General features: G+C 32.8%; 1 long non-coding RNA gene across 1 annotated transcript; it reads left to right on the plus strand.

Annotated features, from left to right (window-relative positions):
- Positions 1-1,143: 1,143 nt before the first annotated feature.
- LOC116661943 lies at positions 1,144-16,736 on the plus strand. The gene is made up of 3 exons (XR_004317902.1): positions 1,144-1,298; positions 12,782-12,785; positions 16,725-16,736. It is a non-coding gene; the product is annotated as an uncharacterized LOC116661943 (long non-coding RNA).
- Positions 16,737-24,100: the final 7,364 nt, after the last annotated feature.

The following is a 24,100-nucleotide window of genomic DNA, read 5'->3' on the forward strand; positions in this document are numbered from 1 at the left end:
TGGAATTATAATTTATAATTCATATTGTATGATTGTATAATTATTGATGTGTTTCAACTAACACTCCACTGGTTATAGTAACAGATGCAAAATACGGTAAATGAATTAACAGAAAGTCAATATAAAGTATTATGGCTTGATCTTTTAATTGATTTTAGCCTAGTTGGCTACAAAAGTTTTCAGTGATAATAAAATGCCCTCTGAATTTCAGATCCTAATGAGATAGAAGGTCTTGTGAAGATTTTTTTTTAATAAAATTTGCCAGTAAAGTATATTATCTACTGATAATAAAGAAAGATTATGCTGATTCCTTTGTAATTGGGTGAATATCTGATTAAATTGTCTGAATTGTATATCTAGATCTTTGTGCACTGAAGTAATTCAATAGCAATATTAGTCTGCAGTCAATTTTATTTTTTCCCAGAGACTGAAATTTTTTAGCTACTGCAGAAGCGGCCAATGACAGCAAAAAAAGTAAAACGTGTCAATGGAGCAGTAAAGGCAAATAAGAGGAAGTCTCATGATACGAGCTACTGTTGTAATACTTTAAATCATAAGCCAAATTATTATGATTATAAGAAAGCAAAGGTTATACCTGTAAAAAACTGTGCTTGTTAAAATGACCGCCATCAGAAAAATAAGCCTTACAGGTAAAAGAGACTTCAAGTCAGAGCACAGGCAAAATGCACAGCACCAGAAAACAAGACAAAGTATGTGGTGTTCCCCTTGTCTAATGCTTAAGCCAAACACTTCTGTCTCCCTTGATATCAGAGAGAAATAAATATATAAGTAGTAGCTCCAATTATTTCTGGAAAATCTAAGAAGTTTCTCTGCAATTATTTGCTGGAAATGTAATGTCAAAGCATAAAACGGACACTCGGGCAATGTGGAACGGAGGTACCATGAACAGAGAAATAATAGGTGATTATGCTTGCAGAGGAGATCAGTTTGAAAAGTGAAAACTTCACTAAAGCCAGTTTACCAGCCTAGATCAAAGACATATTACCAAGTTGAAGAGCTGGTGCTCAAGAGGAGCACCAGATATTGTAATCCAAGTTGACTAGGGAAAAAAAAAAAAAAAAAAAAAACTTTGGGAGTCCTGTATTAGGGTTTAAGGACATGGTACAGAGAGCTTGGGTGATTCAATTCCAATAATATTCATCTAATGTATAATTTTTACAAGACCATTTTGGAGACATTTTGAAGAATGCTGTGGGGGCAAGGAAAGCACAGACTGGAACTGGATAACATATTCACATGTGTGTTTATGAGTATGCATGCATAATTTTACAAAAGTAGTCATAATTGTTACTATACAAATATCTGTTTTTATTTATCTATATATTATGGAGGAGATATTCAGTCAAGATGGACTTGTGAATTTATATGGAAGCTCACACTCCATCATGTCCAACAGAGTAATGACAGACAAAATATCATTCAGTAATGGAAAATTACTCCATGATCAAAATTAGAAAACCATCTCCATGAACCAGGAATGGATCAGTGAAATCAGCAGTAAATGACAACTTGAACAAGGGTCTTATTAGGCTCTAGGAATAGAATCAGGCAGAGGTGGCTTTGATTCTTATTCCAAAAGGGCAATGGCATACATGGCAACACCCTATATCAACAGTGAGAGTTCCCCAGTGAGGAGTTGAGCAGGGGTCTCTACCCACAAACTGAGATTAAAAGTTTTCAACTGTTAGCTGGAGCCTCAGCCAATAATGCAGTCTAGCCTAAGGTAGAAGGTGTAAGCAGAAACAACCAGCAAGCAGAGTGGATCAAGCTGTCTGTTAGATGCCTACAGGATGAGAAGTCTTAGATGTGAATACAAACCATAGTTCTGAAACAGTAGCCTAAGAGGGCAGGGGAAATTAAATAAGTCTATTAAAAATATTGAAGGAGATTAAGAAGGAATAAAAATTATCAAGCAATGATGTACATATTCAATGCAATCTCTATCAAAATCTCAGCTGCTTTCTTGCAGAATTTGAGAAGCTGACCCTAAATTAGTAGGGAAACACAAGGGACCCAGAATGATCAAAACAATCTTGAAAAAGAAAAACAAAGATGGAGAACCCCCACTTCCCCATTTCAAAACTAACTACAAAGCTACAATAATCAAGACAGTATGGTACTGGCATAGGATAGATATATAGACCAATGGATACAATTTAAGAGTCCAGAATAAACTCATATTTAAGGGCAACTGATTTTCAACAAGGGTGCCAAGACCATTCAATGGACAAAGAACAGGATTTTCAAGTACTGGTGTTGGGACAACTGAATATACACATGAAAAGATAGAAGCTGGATACTTACTTTATACCACATACAAAAATTACCTCAAAATTGATCAAAGACCTAACCTTAAAAGCTAAAACTATAAAATTCTTATAAGAAAACAGATATAAATCTTCATCTTAGATTGAACAACAGTTTCTTAGATATGACACCAAAGCACAGGTGAAACAAAAGGAAAAATAGATAAATTGGACTTGTTCAAAATTAAAACCTCTGTGTCACAAATAACATTATCAAGAAAGAGAAAAGACAACTCAGTGAGTGGGACAAGGTATGTACAAATCATATATCAGATAAGGGATCTGTCTCCAGAATATATAAAGAACATTTGCAATTCAAAAATTAAAAAGTCAACCCAGTTAAAGAATGGGCAAATGATTTGAATAGACATCTCACCAAAGAAAATACACACATGGTCAATACACACATGAAAAGATGTTCAGTATCACTAGCCATTAGGGAAATGCAAATCAAAACCACAATGAGCTATCCCTTCATACTTACTAGATGGCTATCATCAAAAAGACAAGTGTTGACAAGCATGTGGAAAAATTATAACCCTCATACATTGCTGGTAAAATGCAAAATGATATAGCTACTATGGGAAAGTCTGGCAATTTCTCAAAATATTAACCATAGAATTAATAACAACAGCATTTCCACTCCTAAGTATATACCCAAAGGAATTGAGAACATACTTCCACACAAATATTTGTATATGCATGCTCATAGCAGCATTATTTATAATAGCCATAAAGTGGAAAAAAACCCCAAATGCCCATCAATTGATGAATGAGTAAACACAATATGGTATATTCATTCAATGAAATATTATTTGGCAATAAACAAAATAAAATACTGATTTGTGCTGAGACACAGGTAGATATTGAAAACACTATGGTAATTGACTTATAGCAAATATGTATTTAATGGTCAGATTTTAAAAACATTTCTTTCATAATAAAGAACAAATGATGCCTGCCATCACTGACATTTTCAACATCATAGTGGAGGTAATGGTCCTAAGAGTAAGGGAAGAAAAAGAAATTAAATGTATATGGATTTTAAAGGAGAATATCTCAGACAATAACAGAAGATATATTTAGTTATATAGAAAACTCAAGTTAGTAGATAAATAAGTAAATACATTATTGAGAGAGTTAAGAAAGATTGCAGGGCATATAATCAATAATCCAGTCAATTGCATTTCTATATTTCAAAAATAATCAATTATACTGACAGGTATATATAAAATAGATAAACAAGTTTACACTGTATAGCACACCAAAATATATATAAGATCTTGTGGTAGCTCATGGGGAAAAAGAATATGAAAACGAATATATGTATATTCATGTATGACTTATATTGTGCTGTATGCCAGAAATTGACACAGCATTGTAAACTGACTATAACTCTATAAAAAATAAATAAATAATCAATTAAAAGTACAATTAAATAGAAAGCTATAATTTATAATGGAAACCAAAATATGAAGTACCTACAAATAAATATAACAGTGAGTCTTTAACATAGAAAATTACAGTATTTTTGAAAGACATTTAAGAGACCCTAAGTAAGTGGATAGGAAGTTTCAATATTTTAAAGTGCCAAGTCTCCCCAAATTTATCAGTAGATTTAGTGAGGTACTAAAAGATTCCAGCAAAAATTTTCTTGGGATTTGACTCAGTAATTCTAAAATTATTTTTTACTCTTTCTGAAGGAAAAAAATGAATAAATTGCCCTCCCCCATCATAAGCCTCATTATAAAGTTTTAGTTGTAAAATAGTGTGGCATTTCTTTAGAGACAGATGAATAGATTAAAAAGAATAAAATGGAGAGTCTAAAAATGAATCCACCTGTCCATGGAACTTGATTTATGAAATGGTAGGTACTGCAGGGCACTGGGAAAAAAATTCTTCAGTAAATGAAGGTGGGACAATTGATTGCATATATGTGGGAAAACAATGGTATGCTTTCCTTACACTACATACAAAAGTTACTTTCAGGTAAATTAAAGATTTGAAACAAACTTTAGAAGGTAATAGTATACAAAAGACAAAGAAAGGTTGAGGAATGGTTCCAGAATAAAGGAGACTAAAGGGACAAGACAACTGACACAACTCTATTGTTATAAAAGGCATTGTGCCAACTGGTGGAATCTGTAGTTTCAATAATAATACTGAAATAAGTAAGTTCCTGGTTTTGATAATTACACCATGTTTATGTAAGAGGATAACCTTGTTTTTAGGAAACACTGAAGTATAGGGGCCACATGTCAATTGTCAACTCTCAAACAGTTCAGAAAACAATTATACAGAGAGAGACAGACAGAGACAGACAGAGGAACAGATTGATTATAGGGCAAATATAAATATTAAGTGGTTAATATTGGGGAATATATAATGGGGGTAAAACATTTTGATACTATTTTGGCAACTTTTCTGTAAAACTCAAATCATGTCAAAATAAAGGTTAAATAAAAAGAAAGGCAGTAGAGAAGAATATGTTTATGACCTCAGGGAAGAGTTGAGATTTTTGAATAATAAACACAAAACAAAGCACAAAATATAAAGAAAGACTAACAAATAAGTGTATATTAAAATTAAAAACTTCTCTCCATCAAAAAGAGAGGAAAACATATCATACAAACTAGGATAAGATATTTACAACACATGTGACTGATAAGAGATCAGTATCTAGAACGTTTTAAAGTTACTACAAATCAATAGAAAGAAGAAAAGTAACAATAGAAAACTGGGCAAAAGACATGAACAGGCATTTCACAAAAGAGGCGACACAACTGACCAAAATGTGAAATGTTCAACCTTATTCGTAATCTTGAAAAATAAAAAATGAAATTACAATTGAATATCATTTCATTCTCACTAAATATGCAAAAAAAAAGGCAAAGGAAAAATTAGGTTAGCAAGAATGTGAACCAACAGTTAAGTCTAAATTTCCTTTTTAAGCATTTTAGAATTATCTAGTAAAGTAGGACATGTGGCAGCCTCAGGATTTGGCAATTACACTCCTAGTTATTATCTCAGAACTTCTGCACGTGTACACCAAGATATAGGTACAGGAATATTGACAGCAACATTACAATAGCTAAAGAATAGAAACAATACAACAGAGAACATACATTCCAAAAAATCACACATGCAATATTTATACAAATTGACTATATATTATGCCACAGACATGCTCTTAACAATTTCTTAATGTCAATTTTACACAAAACAAGTTCTCTGACCATACAAAAAATAATTATAAGTAAAAAATAAGAATATAGTCTAAAAAAATTTTAAAACCCATACCTAATTAGCTCATTAAAAAGGAGATCAAAATGGAAATTATTAAATATTTAGAACTGAATGACAATTAAAATACAACTTATCAATGTGGGATGGAGTTAAATATTCCTTAGAGAAAAATATTCAGCACTGAATAAATTTATTACAAGTAAAATGTTATTCAATGAAAAGAGATATCCCTGTTATCTAGTGGTTAGGATTCAGGGCTCTCTCAGCCACGGCTCGGGTTTGATTTCCGGTTTAAAAAAAAAAAAAGAAATTTTTAACTCAAAGCTAGGAAAAAAATGAGAGTAAACTCAAAGAAAATAAAAGGAAAAAAATAAATGTTAAGGACATATATTAGTAATAAAAATAGAAAACAATAGAGCTGATCAATAAAACAAAAAATAATGGGATAGATACATCTTACAAAAGACTTGAAAGGTAAATATTTCACAAATTCAAAATATTACAGCAAAAAAGAGGCAACATGATTATACTGTAGAGATACTTTAATTCATGAGAATGTTAAAACAAACTAGTATCTATAAATTTGAAAAATTAGATAATAATGAGTTATATTAAATCACCAAAATTGCCAAAGAACTCAACAGGCATTTCATAGAACTGGAATAAATCAAGAAATATTGATCTTTAATTAGTAGTTAACTATCTCCTTTTCCAGCACATACCATGTCAAGATGGTTTTATCCCAAGGTTTATCAATTCCCTAGAAACAGATAATCACTTTTGTATACAAATTAGTTTAGAAGCTACGAAAAGAGGTACATTTAAACTAACCATTTTAAAGGAGAAAGTAACCATGATTTGCAAACAAAGCAATTTTATACCTTAAATTTTTTATTTTCTTGAAATATTATTTACAAAGGATAAAATACAAATACATTTATTGCACACATGGATGAATTTTCACAGATGTATACACCTGGCTAACCAACACGTGAATCAACATAGAACATTTCCATCACTACCAAAAAGTTCTTTCATGCTTTTTGCAGAAAACCTACCCTATTAGAGGCAACCACTGTTCTGACGTTAGTGTCATAAAATAGTTATTTTTTTTAAGAGTACTGATGATACATCAGAGCCATCATTCTTTCTTTTTTTTTTTAATTTTAGGTGTACTACATGTATACTTTATTTATTTTTTTAATGGACGTACAGGAGACTGAACCCCGCACCTTGCACATGCTAAGCATGTACTCTACCACAGAGCTATACCCACTACCCACTTATAACTCTTATTTCTTGTTCATGCCATATTGCACTGGCTAGGACTCCAGAACAGTATTAGTTGTAGCCAGCCTGCAGAATGGTCCTGTATGATTCCATTTCTCCTGGTCTCACAACCTTGCATATTCCCCTCTTGGTATCAAGTTGGTCTGTGTGACCCATGGATACAGTATAAGCAATGACATCTCACTTCTGAGGTTAGCTTATAGAAGACTGCAGCTCCATCTTTAGCTCCCTCTCTGTGTCTCTCCCTCCCTCTCTCTGTCTCCCTCCTGGATCACTTGCTCTAGGGGAAGCCATGTGCCATGCTCTGAGGAGACTGAGTCCTGCATGGCATGGACCTGAGGCATGCCAACAACCATGTGAATGAGTTTAAAAGTGGATCCTCTAGCTCCAGTTGAAGCTTCAAAAATTGCAGCCCCTACTGAAAGCTTGATGGCAACCTCATGAGAGCTACTGAGCCAGAACCACCGCACTAAGATACTCTCCAATTCTTGACCCAAAGAAACAATGAGATACAAATGTTTGTTGCTTCAAGTAGCTAAGTTTTGTGGTAATTTTTTATGCAGCAATAGACCACCAATAAAATGTGGAATGAAATAATTGTAACAGGCATTCTTGCCTTTTCTTATCTCAAGAAAAAGGCTTTTTAACATTTTACCATTAATTATCCAGCTTGTTGTAGTTGGTTTTTTGTTTGCTTCATAGATATATTTTAATATTAAAGAAGTTCCTGTCTATTCTAGCTTGCTAAAAGGTTTTTGTTTTAGTTTGTTTTGTTTCAAATTCACAAATGGATGGTGAATTTTACAGAAGATTTTTGGCATATATTGAAGTGATTATACGATTTTTTTTCCTGTGATGAATTACCTTGGGATTTATTTTCAAATACTAACCAACTTTGCAGTAAGTCACATATTGTTATAATTTATACTGTTACTATGGCAGATGGTCTTTAATGTGGGCCCCATGATCTCCACCTCCTGGTGTTCATGCCTTTATAGAATCCCTCTTGAGTTTGGGCAGGATTGATGACTTGTGCTAAACAACAGAATATGGCAAAGGTGATGGGATGTCACTCTTGTGATGATATTAGTTATGTAAGATTCTATCTTACTAGCCAATTCATTTTCTCCCTTGCCAACTTTGAAGATGCAAGCTTCCATGTTGTGAGAGAAAATACAGAGAGGACCATGTAGCCTCTAAGAGCCGAGAATGCTTCTGGCTGACAGCCAGCAAGAGCCAAAACCCTCAATCTTATAACCAAACAGATATGAATTCTGCCAAATATCTAAGTGAGCTTGGAAGTGGATTCACCCCTACTGGAGCCTCTAGATGAAAACTGAGCCATAGTCAACACTGCAATTGCAATCTTGGAGAGGACTCCTGGCCCACCAAAACAGAAAGAAACCAACAGGAAATAAAGTCTGTGGTTTTAAGCCATTAGGTTTGTGATTATTTGTTACACAGCAGCAGAAAACTAATACAATTAATATTCATTATACTAACATTTTGGTTTGCCTTTTTTGGCATCTATAGTATAAGAAAGTGACCCAGTATTTTTGTTTCTTGTAATGTCATTTACCAGTTTTGGTATCCAGGTTATGCTAGACTTTTAAATCAAGTTGCCAATTTCTCCTTTTTATATATTCTGCAAGAGTTTATGTAAAATTGTTCTTAATTATTTCTTAAATAGTTGGAGGATTCACTGGTGATGCTACCTCAGCCTTGATTTTCTTATAGTAATGTTTTTATTATAGAATCTATTTCTTTAATAAATATGTTATCCTTCAGATTTTTTCTTCTTTTCTCAGTTTCAGTAAGTAGTGTTTTGCAGAGAATGTGCCATTTCATCTGAATGTTTTAGTGTATTGGTATAAGATTGTTCATAATATCCTCACATTACTTTTTAAATGCCTGTAGATCCTATAAGCTATGTCTCCTTTTTCATTCTTGATGTATTTGTCTTCTCTCTTTTTTTATTGATTGGTCTTGCTTAGAGTTAATTGATTTTATTGGTCTTTTCAAAACAGTATTTTTTATTGGCTTTCTCTATTGTATAGTTGTGTTCTATTTAATTTTTTGTTGTTATCCTTATTTTCCCTTCCTTCATACTTTCATTGGGACTCATTTGTTCTTCATTTCCCAAACTTTTTAGAATAGATGCTCATATCATTAAGTTTTCAGCATTTCTTCTTTTCTAATAAATGCAGTTTAAGTTATTAATTTCCCTCCAAGGATGGCTATGGCTGCACTCCACAAGTTAAGATGAGGCTATTTCCATTTGAGTCATTTCAAGGCATTTTCTAATTTCCATTAGCATGTTTTCCTCCATCCATAGCTTACTGAAAGGTGTGTTGTTTTATTTTTATACAATAATAACATTTCTGGTCATCTTTTTGGTTCTTTTGTGTTTAGAGAATATGTTCTGTATGATTTTGATACTTTGAAATTTGTTGATACATGGTTAACAGCCCAGAGATACGCTCAATTTTGGTAAAAACATCCACGTGCACTTGAAATGAATGCATATTCTGTTATAGTAATTTGTAGTCTGTGTGTGTAATAGGTTAACTGTTAATCACATTATTTAAATTTTCTGTATACTCACTGATATTTTTGTTAGCCTGTTCTATTAGTTATTGAGATGCTGAGAAAGGCATGTTAAAAATGTCCTATTATGAATGTTGGGTTTTTTTAGTTCCATTCCTTTGTATATAGTGAAGCAATTTTATCAGGTGCACACAATTTATAATCATTCTATTGCAATGGATTGACAATAGGACATTGCCCATTTATATTCAGGGTAACTTCACTGCCTATATGTTGATTTGTGTTCCCACAGTATCTTTTTTCTTTAAATCTGTAATCTTTAAATATTTCTGTGACCTTATATTTAAGGTAGGTCTCTTGTGATCTGTATACTGTTGGGTTTTCTTTTATTTACCCATTCTTACAATTATTAATAATAGCTTATTATAGCAAGACATTTTTAATACTAAAACATAACTCTTGAAATAATTTTTTATCTCTAAGTCCTTTTTTTGTATATGCCTTATGATTTCCCATAGAATATGTCAACATTGTATAAATATATTTTCTATATTGAGGGGTATGTTTAAAACACATTTTTCTGACATAGGTGAATGTAAAAAATATTTGGAGATCCTCAGCTATGCACAGTTAAGAGTTGTGGTCTAGAATATCAAGTAACACTATGTAGAATTATGAAAATCTGAGTATTTAAAAGATAATAGGAAAACTCTAAAAAAGATACATGCACCTCAGTGTTCATAGAAGCACTATTTACGATAGCCAAGACATGGAAGCAACCTAAATGTCCATAAAATGATGAATAGATAAATAAAATGTGGTGTGTATACACACACACACACACACACACACACACACACACACACACACACACACACTGAAATACTACTCAGCCATAAAAAGGAATGAAATACTTCTATTTGCAGCAATATGGATGGACCTAGAGATCATCATTCTAAGTGAAGTCAGACAGAGGACGTCAAATATCATATGATATCACTTATATGTAGAATCTAAAAAATGAACCACAAATGAACTTATTTACAAATCAGAAACAGATTCAGGCATAGAAAATAAACTTATGGTTACCAAAGGGTGTGGGAGGGATAAATTAGGAGTTTGGGATTAGCAGATACAAACTACTATATATAAAACAGATAAACATCAAGATACTACTGTATAGTACAGGGAACTATGTTCAATATATTGTAATAACCTATAATGAAAAAGAATGTCTCTCTATATATGTATAACTGAATCACTAAGCTATATACCAGAAACTAACACAACATTGTAAATCAACTATACTTAAATTTTAAAAATTTAAATAAAAATAAAAGATAGTAGGATTCAACTACATTCACTGAATATATTTGACTAGTTAATTCATAAATTAATATGTGTATATCTTTAATGTTACTTACATGTAACATATAAGTATATGTGGAAATATAGTTAATTTTGATTAACAAACATTAAATCTGATGCTGTCTTCTCAGCTGGCAAAAGTATTGTATGACATTCATTCATTTTAATGGTTAAAAAATCATCAATTAATGTTGAGTGGTGATTTTTCCCATCTTCAAAGTCCACAGAGTACAGCTCTTGTCATTCCATCCTTGGATCAGAAGAATGAGCTGAAAATTTTATATTTGTTTTATCAAAACTGGATCTAGATAAGCCAATGCAAATTTAGAATGGAAGAAGATATTTTGCTGTGGTAGATTTGTTGGTCCTTTAAAAGTGAAGCTCACTGTGTAAGTTCAAAAAGATCAGCAAAATGGAGGGAAGCATCAAAAAGGATGCTGAACACCAAAATGGAAACATTATCCTTAATACTATAAAATCATGATTGTCCACTTTTATTTGGCCCTTTCAGTCACTGGCCCCCCTGAGAAAAGACATAATGAGGTTAGGAAAATCTGGAGGAAATGTAAAATGATCAAGGGTACATATGCATGTTCAGGGGAGAACAGGGTGCCATAAGAAGAGAGTTTCAAAGGAAAGAATGTAATCATGCTAGAGATATAGGAGTAAAAAGTCTCCACTAGCCTGAAGGGGGTTCAAGAAGCAAGCAGAGTAGGCTACTATAGACTGAAAAGGAATCTACTTGATATTTATTTCATAGTGTAAATCTTTGCATTTAAGAACTAATTTGAGTCTTTGATGTGCACCTGAGGTTGGTTTTAAGATAAATTATGTCAAAGTTCCTTTAGCTCATCTCCCTGAGGATAATGTCTTCATGCTTCTGTTATTCATTAAAAAGTTAATGTCACATGATACAAGGGTTTGGTGCTTTTAGTTTCTAAGGTGCATAACCCAGCAGGTGAACAGTGTGTGAGACAGGTGCTATACTGATTAAAGTTTTCAGTCCTGTCCAATTAGGGCCTGCAAGTATAAGCACACTGCAAGGTTTATTGCAGTGGTTTAAAAAAAATGGTGCTTTTTTTTTTTTTTTTTAGATTTGAAAATCTCAAAATATAATACAGTCATAAACAAGCCTCTCCGACTGTGAAATCATTTAGAAGGCATAGGGCTCCACATTTTTGTCCTTTCTCTTCCTATGACAACCCTTCACAGATTTTGAGAGTCTTCTGGTGCTCAGAAGATAAAGTTTGAAAGCTCCAGGTATAGTAGGAAGAGTACTGCTTTAGACCAGGAAATTTGGGGTCTAGTTTGGGTTTTAAAACTGGCCATAATGTTAATCAAAGACAGTTCACTTTGCTATTCATACTACCGGATCTGTTCTGCTGAGTCAGCATATCGGGTATTCATTTATTTTATTCGATAAGCATGTATTAGTCTCACTATGTGTTACTTAAGTTGCTTTGTCTCTTAGGTTGAAAGGAGCACATCATATGATTCAGCAATGAATTGTCAACCACCTTTGGAAAGTTGGCTGGTTGTTCACAGAGGTTCCTCACAAGGGAGCACCTTCTTAAATTCACTACAAGCCAGAAGAGCAGATTTCAATTTTTTTTTGTAACTCCCAGTAAGAAACATATGTTATGTAGTGACCCAGTATATACACATACTCAGTCACTCATTAGAGTCATCCTAAATATGGTACATTCTGAATGATTCAGTTCTGTCCTATCCTATCCTATCCTACCCTATCCCATTCTATTTCATTAAAAAGAATGCTGGAGGGGTTATGGGGATGGAGGAATGAATAGGTGAGGCACAGAGGATTTGAAAAACAGTGAAAATACTCTGTATGATACTGCAATGATGGATACATGTCATACACTTATCCAAATCCACAGAATGTATAACACCAAGAATAAACTCTAATGTAAACCATGACTTTGGGTGATGATGATGTGTCAATGTAGGTTCATCAACTGTAATCAATGTATCACTCTGGTGAGGGATGTTGATAATGGAGGAAGCTATGCTTGTGTGTAAGCTAGGGGATACATGGGAAATCTCTGTACCTTCTTCTTAATTTTAATGTGAACCTAGAAGTGCTCTAAAAAATAGACTTTAAAATAAAAAAGTAAAAAAAATCCAAATTTGGTAATTCCAACATCTGGGTTATCTCAGAGTAGGTCTCCATTATTTTGTCTTCTCTTGAGAGAAAAAAAGAAAACAATTTATATGATGACTGCAAGTGGGTTGCCACCTGCAGTTTACAAAATACTGGTCTGGGGTCTAGCACACAGCCTTTCAAGATAGAGAACGCTTGATGAAGATCATTTTGTTTGCCTCTACATTTTTCTAGGCTGACTCTTCTCTTCATATTGTGTTTCTCCTAATAGAATTCACTTGATGATATTTCTGTTTATTTACTAACGATGATTAATATTAATAATCATAATAATAATGAAAAGTTACATAGCACTGTTATTTGCCAGAAAATGTATTGAGAATTTTGCATTCTTGATTCATTTGTCACACTTTCATGAGCTAAATACTATTGAAATCTTCATTTTACAGATGAGAACATTGAGGAACAAAAAGGTTAGAGTTCCTTCGTTTATGAAATATTCAACATATGACACTGTGCTAAGTACTTTACAAATAATTTTCTCATTTACTCTTCCAAAACCAAACATCAAAAGATTAATATTGGCATGATCCCCATCTTCAAGATGAGTTTGTAAAAGGTTAAGAAGCTTGCCCAAAGTAGTATAGTGAGTTAAGTGGTGGAACTGGCTCAGACTCCAAGGAAATAATCATTATGAATTCCAGATATTCTTTGATCAACTTTTGGGCGTTTCTGTTCCTTTAGTTAATTATTTACTCACAGATTTATTGGTTAAAGTTGACAAATTGCTAGTCACATGCCTGTTGTGTGGCTTTGATTAGCTTTACTCTGAGGACAACATTATTTCCATTATCTTTTGGTGAAGGTGTTGGAATCTCAACTTACATTAATGGCATAGGGCATCTGGGACCAATAACAAATAAGGCATTTTTCCTTCTTCCGAGAGGTTCATAGTCAGTGAGAAGAAACAGATATGTAAGCAGATTAAATACAGTAAAAAAAAATTATTAATACAACCAGGTGCAACTGAAAGGACAGAACAACTAATTCTGTCATGGAAAGTTGGGTAAGATTTCAAGGGAAGAGTTATTATTTAAACTAAGTTTGAAAGAAAGAATAAGATTTTGCCAGGTCACAAAGGGACAAGAACATTCTAGGAAGACATAATTACCTGTCATTACATGTGAAAATGCATACCGCCTATACTATACCAGAAACTACGTTGATGCTCACACTCTAAAATCATCTTAGTGTAACATTTAGAGTTCTCTGCTAACGAATTTAACCCACCAGCACACTATATCCAATTGTTGGATGTAACGATCCATTATGTTTCTTGGCATTTTGCACAAATACATGATATTTAATTTTATTCTAGTTTACTATGTGCACCATTTTTAAAGGCATGGATTAAAGATGTCAGCTGTATACAAACAAAAATGTAAAACTCTTTCTGTCAACTGTTTGAGAAAATAATTCTTTTCATGAATTGGCCAGTTAAAATCTGATAATAAATTTTATTTAGTTAATATGTATTAATCAGTGAGAATACTAATAGTAGTTGCCATTCTTTTAGCCCTTGTTACATGCTAAGAACTTTACATATATTAATCTTATTTAATCCTTACAACAATCTCGTAAGATAAATGCTATTGTTATCTCTATTTTAAAGAACCAGAGACAGAGAAGCTCCAAGAGACTGAGCTCCTTGCCTCAACAATCTAGTAAGTAGCAGATTTAAACCTAGGAAATCTTAACTCTAGAACATGTGACCCTCCCTAATCACAAGGTGCAGGAGTCACAAAGATAGAGAATACTGGCCTTTCAAGTGGAGTTTAAAATCCAATAAAAATGCATATGTGTGCACAACTGTTAGAAGGGAGTCATTTAAAACTGAAAAGAGAGCAGGGGTGGGGGGAGAGAAAGCCAGAGTTTCTACTGAGTAGAGAAACAGGTGGTCACTAGTTTCATAGCAGAAACTTAGATTATAGGGAGAAATTTAAGCATCTTTCATTTTGTGAGGGGGAAGTATTATAACTTTAACAAAAAATTATAGAATTGGCCAAATACAAGAAATTTAAAATGTTCATTATGGTTATATCTGTTCTACGATACAGTAAAAATCACTTTTTTTTCCCATCAAAATGAAAAGAAAAACTAATCATTGCACCATCAAAATAATTCCTGACCCTCCACCATGTTTGTTTTTACAATAATAGTTGTATGTGGTCATGATGCGGATTTCAAAGATGGTAGAGAAGTGGGAAAATATAAGCATACTCCTCTGCCATTTTATTCCCCAATGATAACAATCATAAAGATTTGCTTTCCAAATATAAGTGTTTGGCCATTTGTTTTCCTTATCAGCATATCCAGATTCAGCATGTACAGATCCATCTCACTTTTAGTGACTGAACAGTTTTCCATTGTATAGATGTATCACAATTTATTTAAGCCTATTAAATAACCTTATTAAACCTATTGATGGTCAAAAGTCATGTGCATTCTGTATTTTAATTAATAGTATAAAATTGTGCTCCAAAAGGAGTACATTGATTTTGACTCCTAGTAAAAAAAATTGAATTGCCTATTTCCCCACTTACTCATGAAAACTGAGTATTATCAAATTTCATTTTTTTTTTTCTATTCAGAAGGCAAAAGTTACTATCTTGTTGTATTTTCATTGTATTTCTTGAATTAGAAGTATGGCTGAGTATCTTTACATGTGTTTTTAAGACATCTGTTGTTTTCTATTAACTGCTTTTTCATATTTCTATTTGGTTGTCTTCCTTTTTCTGATTCATTCTAAAGAGTGAAAATAGCCTTCGTCCATCCACAAGGTATGTTATAGCAGCATGACTTTTAAAATCCTGACCCACTAAGTGATGGCAGAGATATGTCCAAGGAGGAGGGGTAGGAAAATAAGCCTGAGTGACAATTTTCTTTGAAATTACATCTTAGAATACAGGCTAGTTTCTGGAATTATAGGATCAAAATGAAATTAATAACAAGAAATAACTCTACTTCACTGATTATTTACTGTTTCACTATAGTTTAAAATTCATCAGAGGCATGCCGGGAAATCTACAGTCAATGAACATTTCATCCTTTCCATGTATATGTTTATTTATTCAGAAGACTTTAAGGGAGATTTTTGCTAGATTTTTTCGAACATAGGCAGTATCTTGATGTATTTTGAAATTCAGTATCTACACAATTTGCAGTTGACAGTCATGAAAACTAACAAAATAAATGGTTACATATCATCTCACGTTCATATCCTTCCAATAGTGGAAATGTATCTATGTGGTTTCAAAAGAAAATACAATGTGTCTAGCTCTGAAATTCAGATTTCTTTTGGAAAACATTAGTAGCGGCAGGTAAAAGAAAATTTGCACGTATTATATGATGTAAGCCCAGAGATCCAGTTATCCAGATATATAGAATTCTGAGGTCTGATTGTCCTCACCACTGCCACCAATTCCACTGTTCCCCAAAACCTAGCAGATTTGAGGGTAAGCCCCAAGGGCTTGCTCACATAGGAATTTATTTAGATTACAGCTATCCCTGAGACTGGGGTTTGGTAAGTGATTGACCAGAGAATGTCACTGTATTCTCATAGAGTCTCTTCTTTTTTTCTGGCTGCTTTTAAGATTTTCTCTTGATAAGTGGTTTTGCATAATTTGATTATGATGTACCTTGGTTTACTTTTCTTTATATTTCCTGTTCGTCATGTTTCTGTGAGTTTCTTGTCTCAGTGGGTTTATAGTTTTTATTAAGCTTTTAAAAATTTTGGACAATCGGCGAGGAGGGTAGAGCTCAAGCGGTAGAGCACATGCTTAACATGCATGAGGTCTGGGGTCCAATCCCTAATACCTCCATTAAAAATAAATAAGCCTAATCACTCCCCCAACCAAAAAAAAAATACAATAATAAATCAAAATATTTTTTAAAATAAAAAAATACTTTTCTCTTTCAGACTCTCTCTCTTCTCCTGCAGAGAATGAAATTAAACATATATTAGGCCTCTTTAAGTTATCCCATAGTCCACTGATGCCCTGTGCAATTTTTTTCTCTCTGTGTCATTTTGAATTATTTCTATTGCTCTGTCTTAAAGTTCATTAATTTCTTTGCCAGTCTCTAATCTGCTTTTTATCCCTTCCAGTGTATATTTTTCCTCTTAGACATTTCAGTTTTCATCTCAAATATTGTATCCTTCATGGTTAGAAATTCAATTGGGGTCTTTTTCACATCTCCAATGACTCCAGTTAACTTTTTGAGCATACAAAATACAGATATAATAACATTTTTAATGTCCCTGTTTAATTCTAACATCTGGGTCAGTTTCAAGACTGATTTATTTTTCTCATTATAAGTTGCATTTTCTTTCTTTGCATGCCTGGTAATCTTTTATTGGATAATAGACATTTGTGAATTTCATCTTGTTGAGTGCTAAATAATTTTGCAGTCTTATAAAAATTCTTGAGCTGTGTTCTAGGATAAAGTTTAGTTACTCAGAAGCAGTTTTCTCATTTTGGTCTTTCTTTTAAGATTTGGTAGGAAAACAGAAGTGCTCAGAATAAAAATTCATTATTTTATTTCTAGAAAGGAAAGCTTAATTATTCTCCACAACTGAGGGAACAACATTTGAGTACTCAGTGCCTGATAAATTTGAGGTTTTCCAGTCTGGCTGGTGGAAACAGGCACTTATGGAACTTGTAGCCTCATGTGAACACCATACATTACCTCAGGCTTGGGTAGCTTCCTCACACACTTGTGCTGATTAATACAGATTTGAAAATTCAAGGGGGGCTTCTGTAGATACCTGGAGTTCTCACTCTGTACACCCATCTCCTTTCCAGAACTTTGTCCTGTAAACTCTAGCCACTTTGGTCTCCTCATACTCATCACTGAATCCAGTCTCCTAAACTCATCAAGTCCACTGGACTTGGAAACTCCTCACGTCATTAGGCAGGTACAATCATAATAGGCCTTACCTCATTTATTTACAGTCTCTCATGGGTCACTGTCTTTCACTACCTATTGGCCAATGTCTTGCAAGCTATTGTTCAGTATATTTTGTGCAATTTGGCATTGTTTTAGGCAGGAAGGAAAATCCAACCCATCACTCTATCTTTTCCAGAAGCAGTATCTCTATTCTCATACGTTTAATCATCACTTGAGGTAACTGCTTCAGAAGGATAAAGGTATTTCAACCCCTGATCAACTTGGGTGTAGTCCCTTGTTGACGGGTTGTATAGCCAAACTTCTAGATTATTTGGAAGAAACTCAGATTATGAGGCTTTGTGTCATACTATCTGCAAAACCCAACAAAAGTTCTCTTAGAAAACTGAGGGTCAATTTCTTTTACCTGGATGCAAACAAAACTCTTCTTTCAGTATTACCTCACTTATTAATGTTCTCAGTACATCTATGGTCATAGGAACTGCTATAATACGTGACATTTTGTAAAAGATGAGTCCTTTATCTTGGAAGCTTAGAGTTGATTGAACTGGGTAATCACTGGTTCAAAAAGGAATTCCAAGACCGTTTTAAAGTCTGGCTTTTGTGGACCAGCTTGAGATGCTAACTATTCATTATTTTATTTCTAGAAGGAAAAGTTTATTAAATCTCAAACAACCCAGTTAACTTTCAGAAAAATATTCATTTATTTGTTTCTCTCATTTAAATTGTAGACACAATATTTGCTAAAGTACATGGAAACAAATTGGAGAACATATATCAAAATATTACCTTTTATTTTTAATTCTCTTTTACCACTTTCATATTCATGTATTTGTATGGTTGCAATTATAGTGTACACACAACTTTGTATTTTACCTATCACTTTTAATAATACTTTAAAATATTTTAAATATTTTATGACATTGATATATCATAATCATGATATATTACTATTTTCCCATGTACTACTTAGTCTTCACAAGTGTTATAATTTTTAGTATGTTCATGATATTCAATTAAATCTATAATGCATAATATAATTAACCCTCTTTCATTTGAAACTTAGGTTGCTTCTTTTCCTTCTCCTTTTGTTTCCATTTTTATAAATAACACATTCTTGAAAATTAATTATTATTTCTTTAGGATAGGTTCCCACAAGAGAGATTACTGAGTCAAGGGATATTATAGTTTTCATGGCTCTCAATACATGTTGCAAAATTGCTTTCAAGAAGTGTTGCTCAAATTTATAACGTCACCAGAAACGTACTAATTTCACAATAGCTTTGCCAGCGTTTAAAACAAATAAGCAAATAAACATACAACCCGTTTTGCTATTTCCATAGGTTAGAAAAGACATTATTTTATATTTATTTGTTTACAAGGTTTTACCATTATTTCATATATGTGTTCCAAAAATTTATTTTCTCTTCTGTGATGTGTCTTTTGATGTTTGTTTCCACTAACAGACTTTTAAAATATAATCCATTTCTAAATTGGTGACTTGTTGCACTCTGTTTTGTGATTCTTGATATGAAATAAAATTTATTTTATGGGTATTGCTGTTTGGTTTTATTACAATAGTAGCTGCATACTCTTTCTAGAAAATTTGAAATCTGGAGCAAAATTATAAAGATGAATTTTTGAAAAAAAATATACCTCCAAACCATTATCCAATGGCAATTCTTGTATACTTTCTTCCAGTGTTTGAGCATTGCAAATTTAAAAAACAAAATATTACAGTTTCTTTCATGTCTTCTTCATTTAACATTATTTCAATATTCTTTGACAATGTAATTTCAATGGCTACATTCTATCATACGGATATACTATAATTTATTACACCACTTCATTATGGCTGGACAGTTTATTTTCAAAAAATACTGCAACAAATGTTCTTTTACATATCATGTGGAGAACACAACAGTTTTATCCTTTAGAATAAAGTATTAGCAGTGGAATTACAGATACTCATCGCTGAAGTGTTTTCTGGAAGGCTTGCATGAATTTTACACCCACCAGCATAAATTTGGTTCATTGGATTGCTTTCCAAACACTGGACATTTTTTGTTGTTTGTCAGTTTTACAGACAAAAGTACTATCTCATTTTATTTTAAATAATTTAAATCATTTTTAATGTTTAACATTTAAAAACTAAATGTATTGGCCACTTGTATAATTGAATTTAACAAAGCTTCATTTTGAGTACATTAAAGAAGGAAAGAAGAACTCTATCAGACAGTTCTGAAATTCAAATTTATTAGAGGACCACTTAAGAGGCTACTGAGTATATTGAGTAATAATACTGTAATAATCTGAAAGAGAGAAGATGAGGGCTTGAAATATGACTGTGGTCATGGAAATAGCATAACAGAAGTTTGGAGAGATGTTTTAGAATAGAAATCTGAAGATTTAATTGCTGATAAGACAAGGGAAAGAGAGAGAGAAGGAACTAACAAAGATGACAACAGTTTTTTGGCCAGGTGACAGAGGTATGAAGATGTCATTAGAAGTGACAAGAATTATGTGAAGAGAATTTAAGGAAAAAAATCATAAGTATTGTGTCCAATATGAGATATCTGAAGTACCATTATATACAATTTGAGGTAATGGTTGAGCAGAAGGCAGAGTTCCTATGTATCAATTACTATACATCAATGTAACAGAAAAAAATATCCCCCCAAACACCTGTATATGTATAAGAGCTCAAGGTACAATAAAAGTCACATTTCAAATAATTAAAAAATGGGGTTGACTAGTCAATAAATGTTGTTTGGAGACCTGACTACTTAAAAATAAAGTTAGACCATCTGCCTCACATCTTACACCAAAATAAATCCCAAATGAAGATTTAAATGCAAAAAAAAAACCCCATAATCATATCAGAAGAAACTCATTGTGTGTTTAAATCTCAGGGTAAAAATGGGCCTGTGATTATGATCTTAAATCCAGAATCCATAAGGAAATAAATTAACCAATTCAACCACATAAAAATTTGTAAATTATACATGGTAAAAATAAAGGGAAAAGACATTGACAATATATATATATATATAATATATATACAGAAGTCTTATAGACAAACAATAATAACCTATTAACATAAAAATGGACCAATAAACATATAAATTTTAAATTACTAGTTATCACTAAAATGAAAATTGAAAATAAAATCAAATCAAAGAAATGAAAACAAAGCATCAGAGAGTTACTGATTTTCTTTCATTACATTAGCAAAATTTTAAAAGATTGATAATATTCACCTTGATGAGAATACTGGGAAATAGGTTTTCTCAAAGATTACTGGGAATATAAGTTCATAAAGACTTTTTAAGTAGCAGTTTGACAATATCTATTAAAATTCTTATGTGTGTCTTAGATCAGGCAGTTTTACTTCTGGGATTATATTTCACTGAGAAACTTGTACATGAAGATACAGTACAAATTATTATAGTGATACTTGCAATAGATTAAAAATTAAAAATAAGAGAAACGTTCATCAATGGGGAAATTATTTACTAAATTATGGTACATTTAAGCTACAGTATGCAGTTTATTGAAAAATCTTCTATAATCTACTCTGAGGTTAAAAACCCAAATCACAGAAAATACATATAGGATGACCCCATTTATGTACATGTATGTTAGTGCGTGTGTATGCACATGTGTGGACATGTACACATGTGTGGGAGACACTAGCTTCCTTACAAGTATCCAGTTCCTCTAAGGTTCACATGCACTCTCTTTTAGTTTTTCAGTACAACTAATTTTTTAACAAATCTTTTTACCTGAACTTTTCTTTTAGTAGATTTCTGTTCCTTGCAGGTAAATAACCCCTAAGTCAAATTGAGAGTTTATGTTGGAGTTAAAGTTCTGTATTGCTTTGTTAGGAAAAGAAGTTGCAGGCACAATGTGGAAAAATAAAGAGAATTTAGCAAAGAGTAGGAGAAATTAAAGGTAGGAGAAGGTGTTAAACAACAGGTGAGATCCTAGAAGGCATAGAAAGAAAATTTAGTCTTGGAAAGAAGGAGAGTTACATTTTCTTTTGCCAGTAAGGGAGGAAGATAAATTTAGAACAAATGGTCAAAATTGCTCCCTGGTTTATATACTACAATATAGTTAAAGTATGTTGAGAGTACTGGCATGTCCACAGGTGTAACTATATTTCTTAAATGAGGAAAGGAGTATAAACTCTTTCAACCTTATTTGATAAACTTCTGAATGGCATATGCATCCACTCCCCTGCTACTGTAAGGAACTTCTAGATGCAGAAACAGAAAGAAGTATTGAAAGTTTAGACACCCTCCCTCCCCTACCCAACTTATTTTGTGTTCTCTATTGTTACCGTATGGAAAATATTACTGCCCAACAATACATGTTTTCATGGGACGAATGGTGGATGTTGGTTTGGATGAAAATCTATGAGGCGGTAATTGGATGAAAAGAAAGTTTACTGGACTTATTCTTTCTTATCTTGGCTTTCTTTCAATGGACAGAGAATGAGAACAAGAAGATTAGACATTGAGGAGAAGATATATGTTTTACGTCTTTGGTGATAATCTCATAGACCATGTCTGTAGTAAAAAAATTATTAGCCTAAAAGAGACAACCTCCTCCTTCTGTTCATAGACTCATAATTTTGTAGGGGGGTTTCCTTTTTTTTTTTTTTGGTAGGGGGAGGTGATTAGATTTACTTATCTATTTATTCTTAGAGGAAGTACTGGGGATTGAACCCAGAACCTCATGTATGCTAAGCATGCACTCTACCACTTGAGCTATATCCTCCCCTCATTTTGTGTTTTGAACACACTACTCTCTCCTCTATGCCTTCTTTCCCTCCTTTGAAATCATGTCTTACGTTTCTTACATTAACAGGTTTAGTACTTTTGTGCTATCAAGCAAAGTGAGTTGTTACAGATATAAACCCACATTCTGCACATAAAAGGCTTTTTGTGTGTGTGAGCCATAGGTCAAGGGAAGAACATGAAGCAAGAGAAATAACCAGGGAAATCAGTGAGTTCTTGTTCCTGAACTTATGTGAAGGGGACTAGGTATCTCTTCCAAGTGGAGAGATGACCATGTCCTTGTCCCTTCAATGTGGTCCAAGTGAGAGTAGTTCATTCTCATTATGCATTTAAAGTACACACACACACACACACACACACACATACACACACACACACAGACATATATATGATTGAGAAATATATCATTCTGAGTCCCTTCTATAAAAGCTATTTGCTATGACCACTTTAAGAGTCCTTGAGTTAGTGAGCTGGAAATATTTCTTATCATTTGGTACAGAAAAGTTGATAGTAAGGCTAGTCCTTGGGAGATGGAAAGAAATAGACAGGGAAAGAAGACTCACTTATTCTTCATCCCTGAATTGTCTCATGACAGCATCATGGAGAATCATAATGTAACTTCTACTGTGAATGGATCAGATGAGAAAATAAAGTACCCTCTATTATATAGTTGCAAGATAACGTAGAACTCTGATACTAAATAACCCAAGAGCACCTATACTTAAAGTTCATGTTTACTCAATGAAAATAAAATTATGGCTATCAAATGCCTCAGTAAAATTTTCTTTCTCTTGAAATAGTGTACTCAAGCCTACAAAACAGTATCTATTAAACTATAATTCTTTGCAATTTAGCCTGATTTTAATTAGCAGTTGCTAACTTCTTCAATTATTTATCTATAGTTATTTTGTAAATAGTTTTATAATAACAAAGAAGAGCTAGCTATATTACTATTCAATAGTTTAGCCCTTGAGGCCTTTGCTGACCAACTGCTATATATTTTTAAAAAGAAAGTCTTAATTATAGAAGCATTGAAGGAAGAAATTCTTTTGTTTAAAATACCCTGCAAACCATTTGGTGCATCATTTGCATGTTTATAGTTCCAAATTACTGAGGTTATGATGTGTGTTATAAATTAACTACCATGTACAGAGAGAATTAGCCACCTACTGTGCTTTCTAAGTGGGTTTATTTCTTCCATGGCTGGAAATACAAGATCCATTTTGAGTTAATATGGTTATATACAAATTTATTTTCCTAATGATACTTCAATGACATCATCCTCATCACCGTCATCATCTTCGCCATCACCCAGTGATGTTTATTGAGTTCCCGAGTATATGTGACTTATACCAGAAAAACTACTAATCCTGCAATATTGACCAACTACTAAGCAACTTGATAATTAAAATGTAGTTTATCTGAAAATGGTG

This window comes from Camelus ferus, chromosome X (assembly GCF_009834535.1).
Source record: "Camelus ferus isolate YT-003-E chromosome X, BCGSAC_Cfer_1.0, whole genome shotgun sequence".
NCBI classification, from domain to species: domain Eukaryota; kingdom Metazoa; phylum Chordata; class Mammalia; order Artiodactyla; family Camelidae; genus Camelus; species Camelus ferus.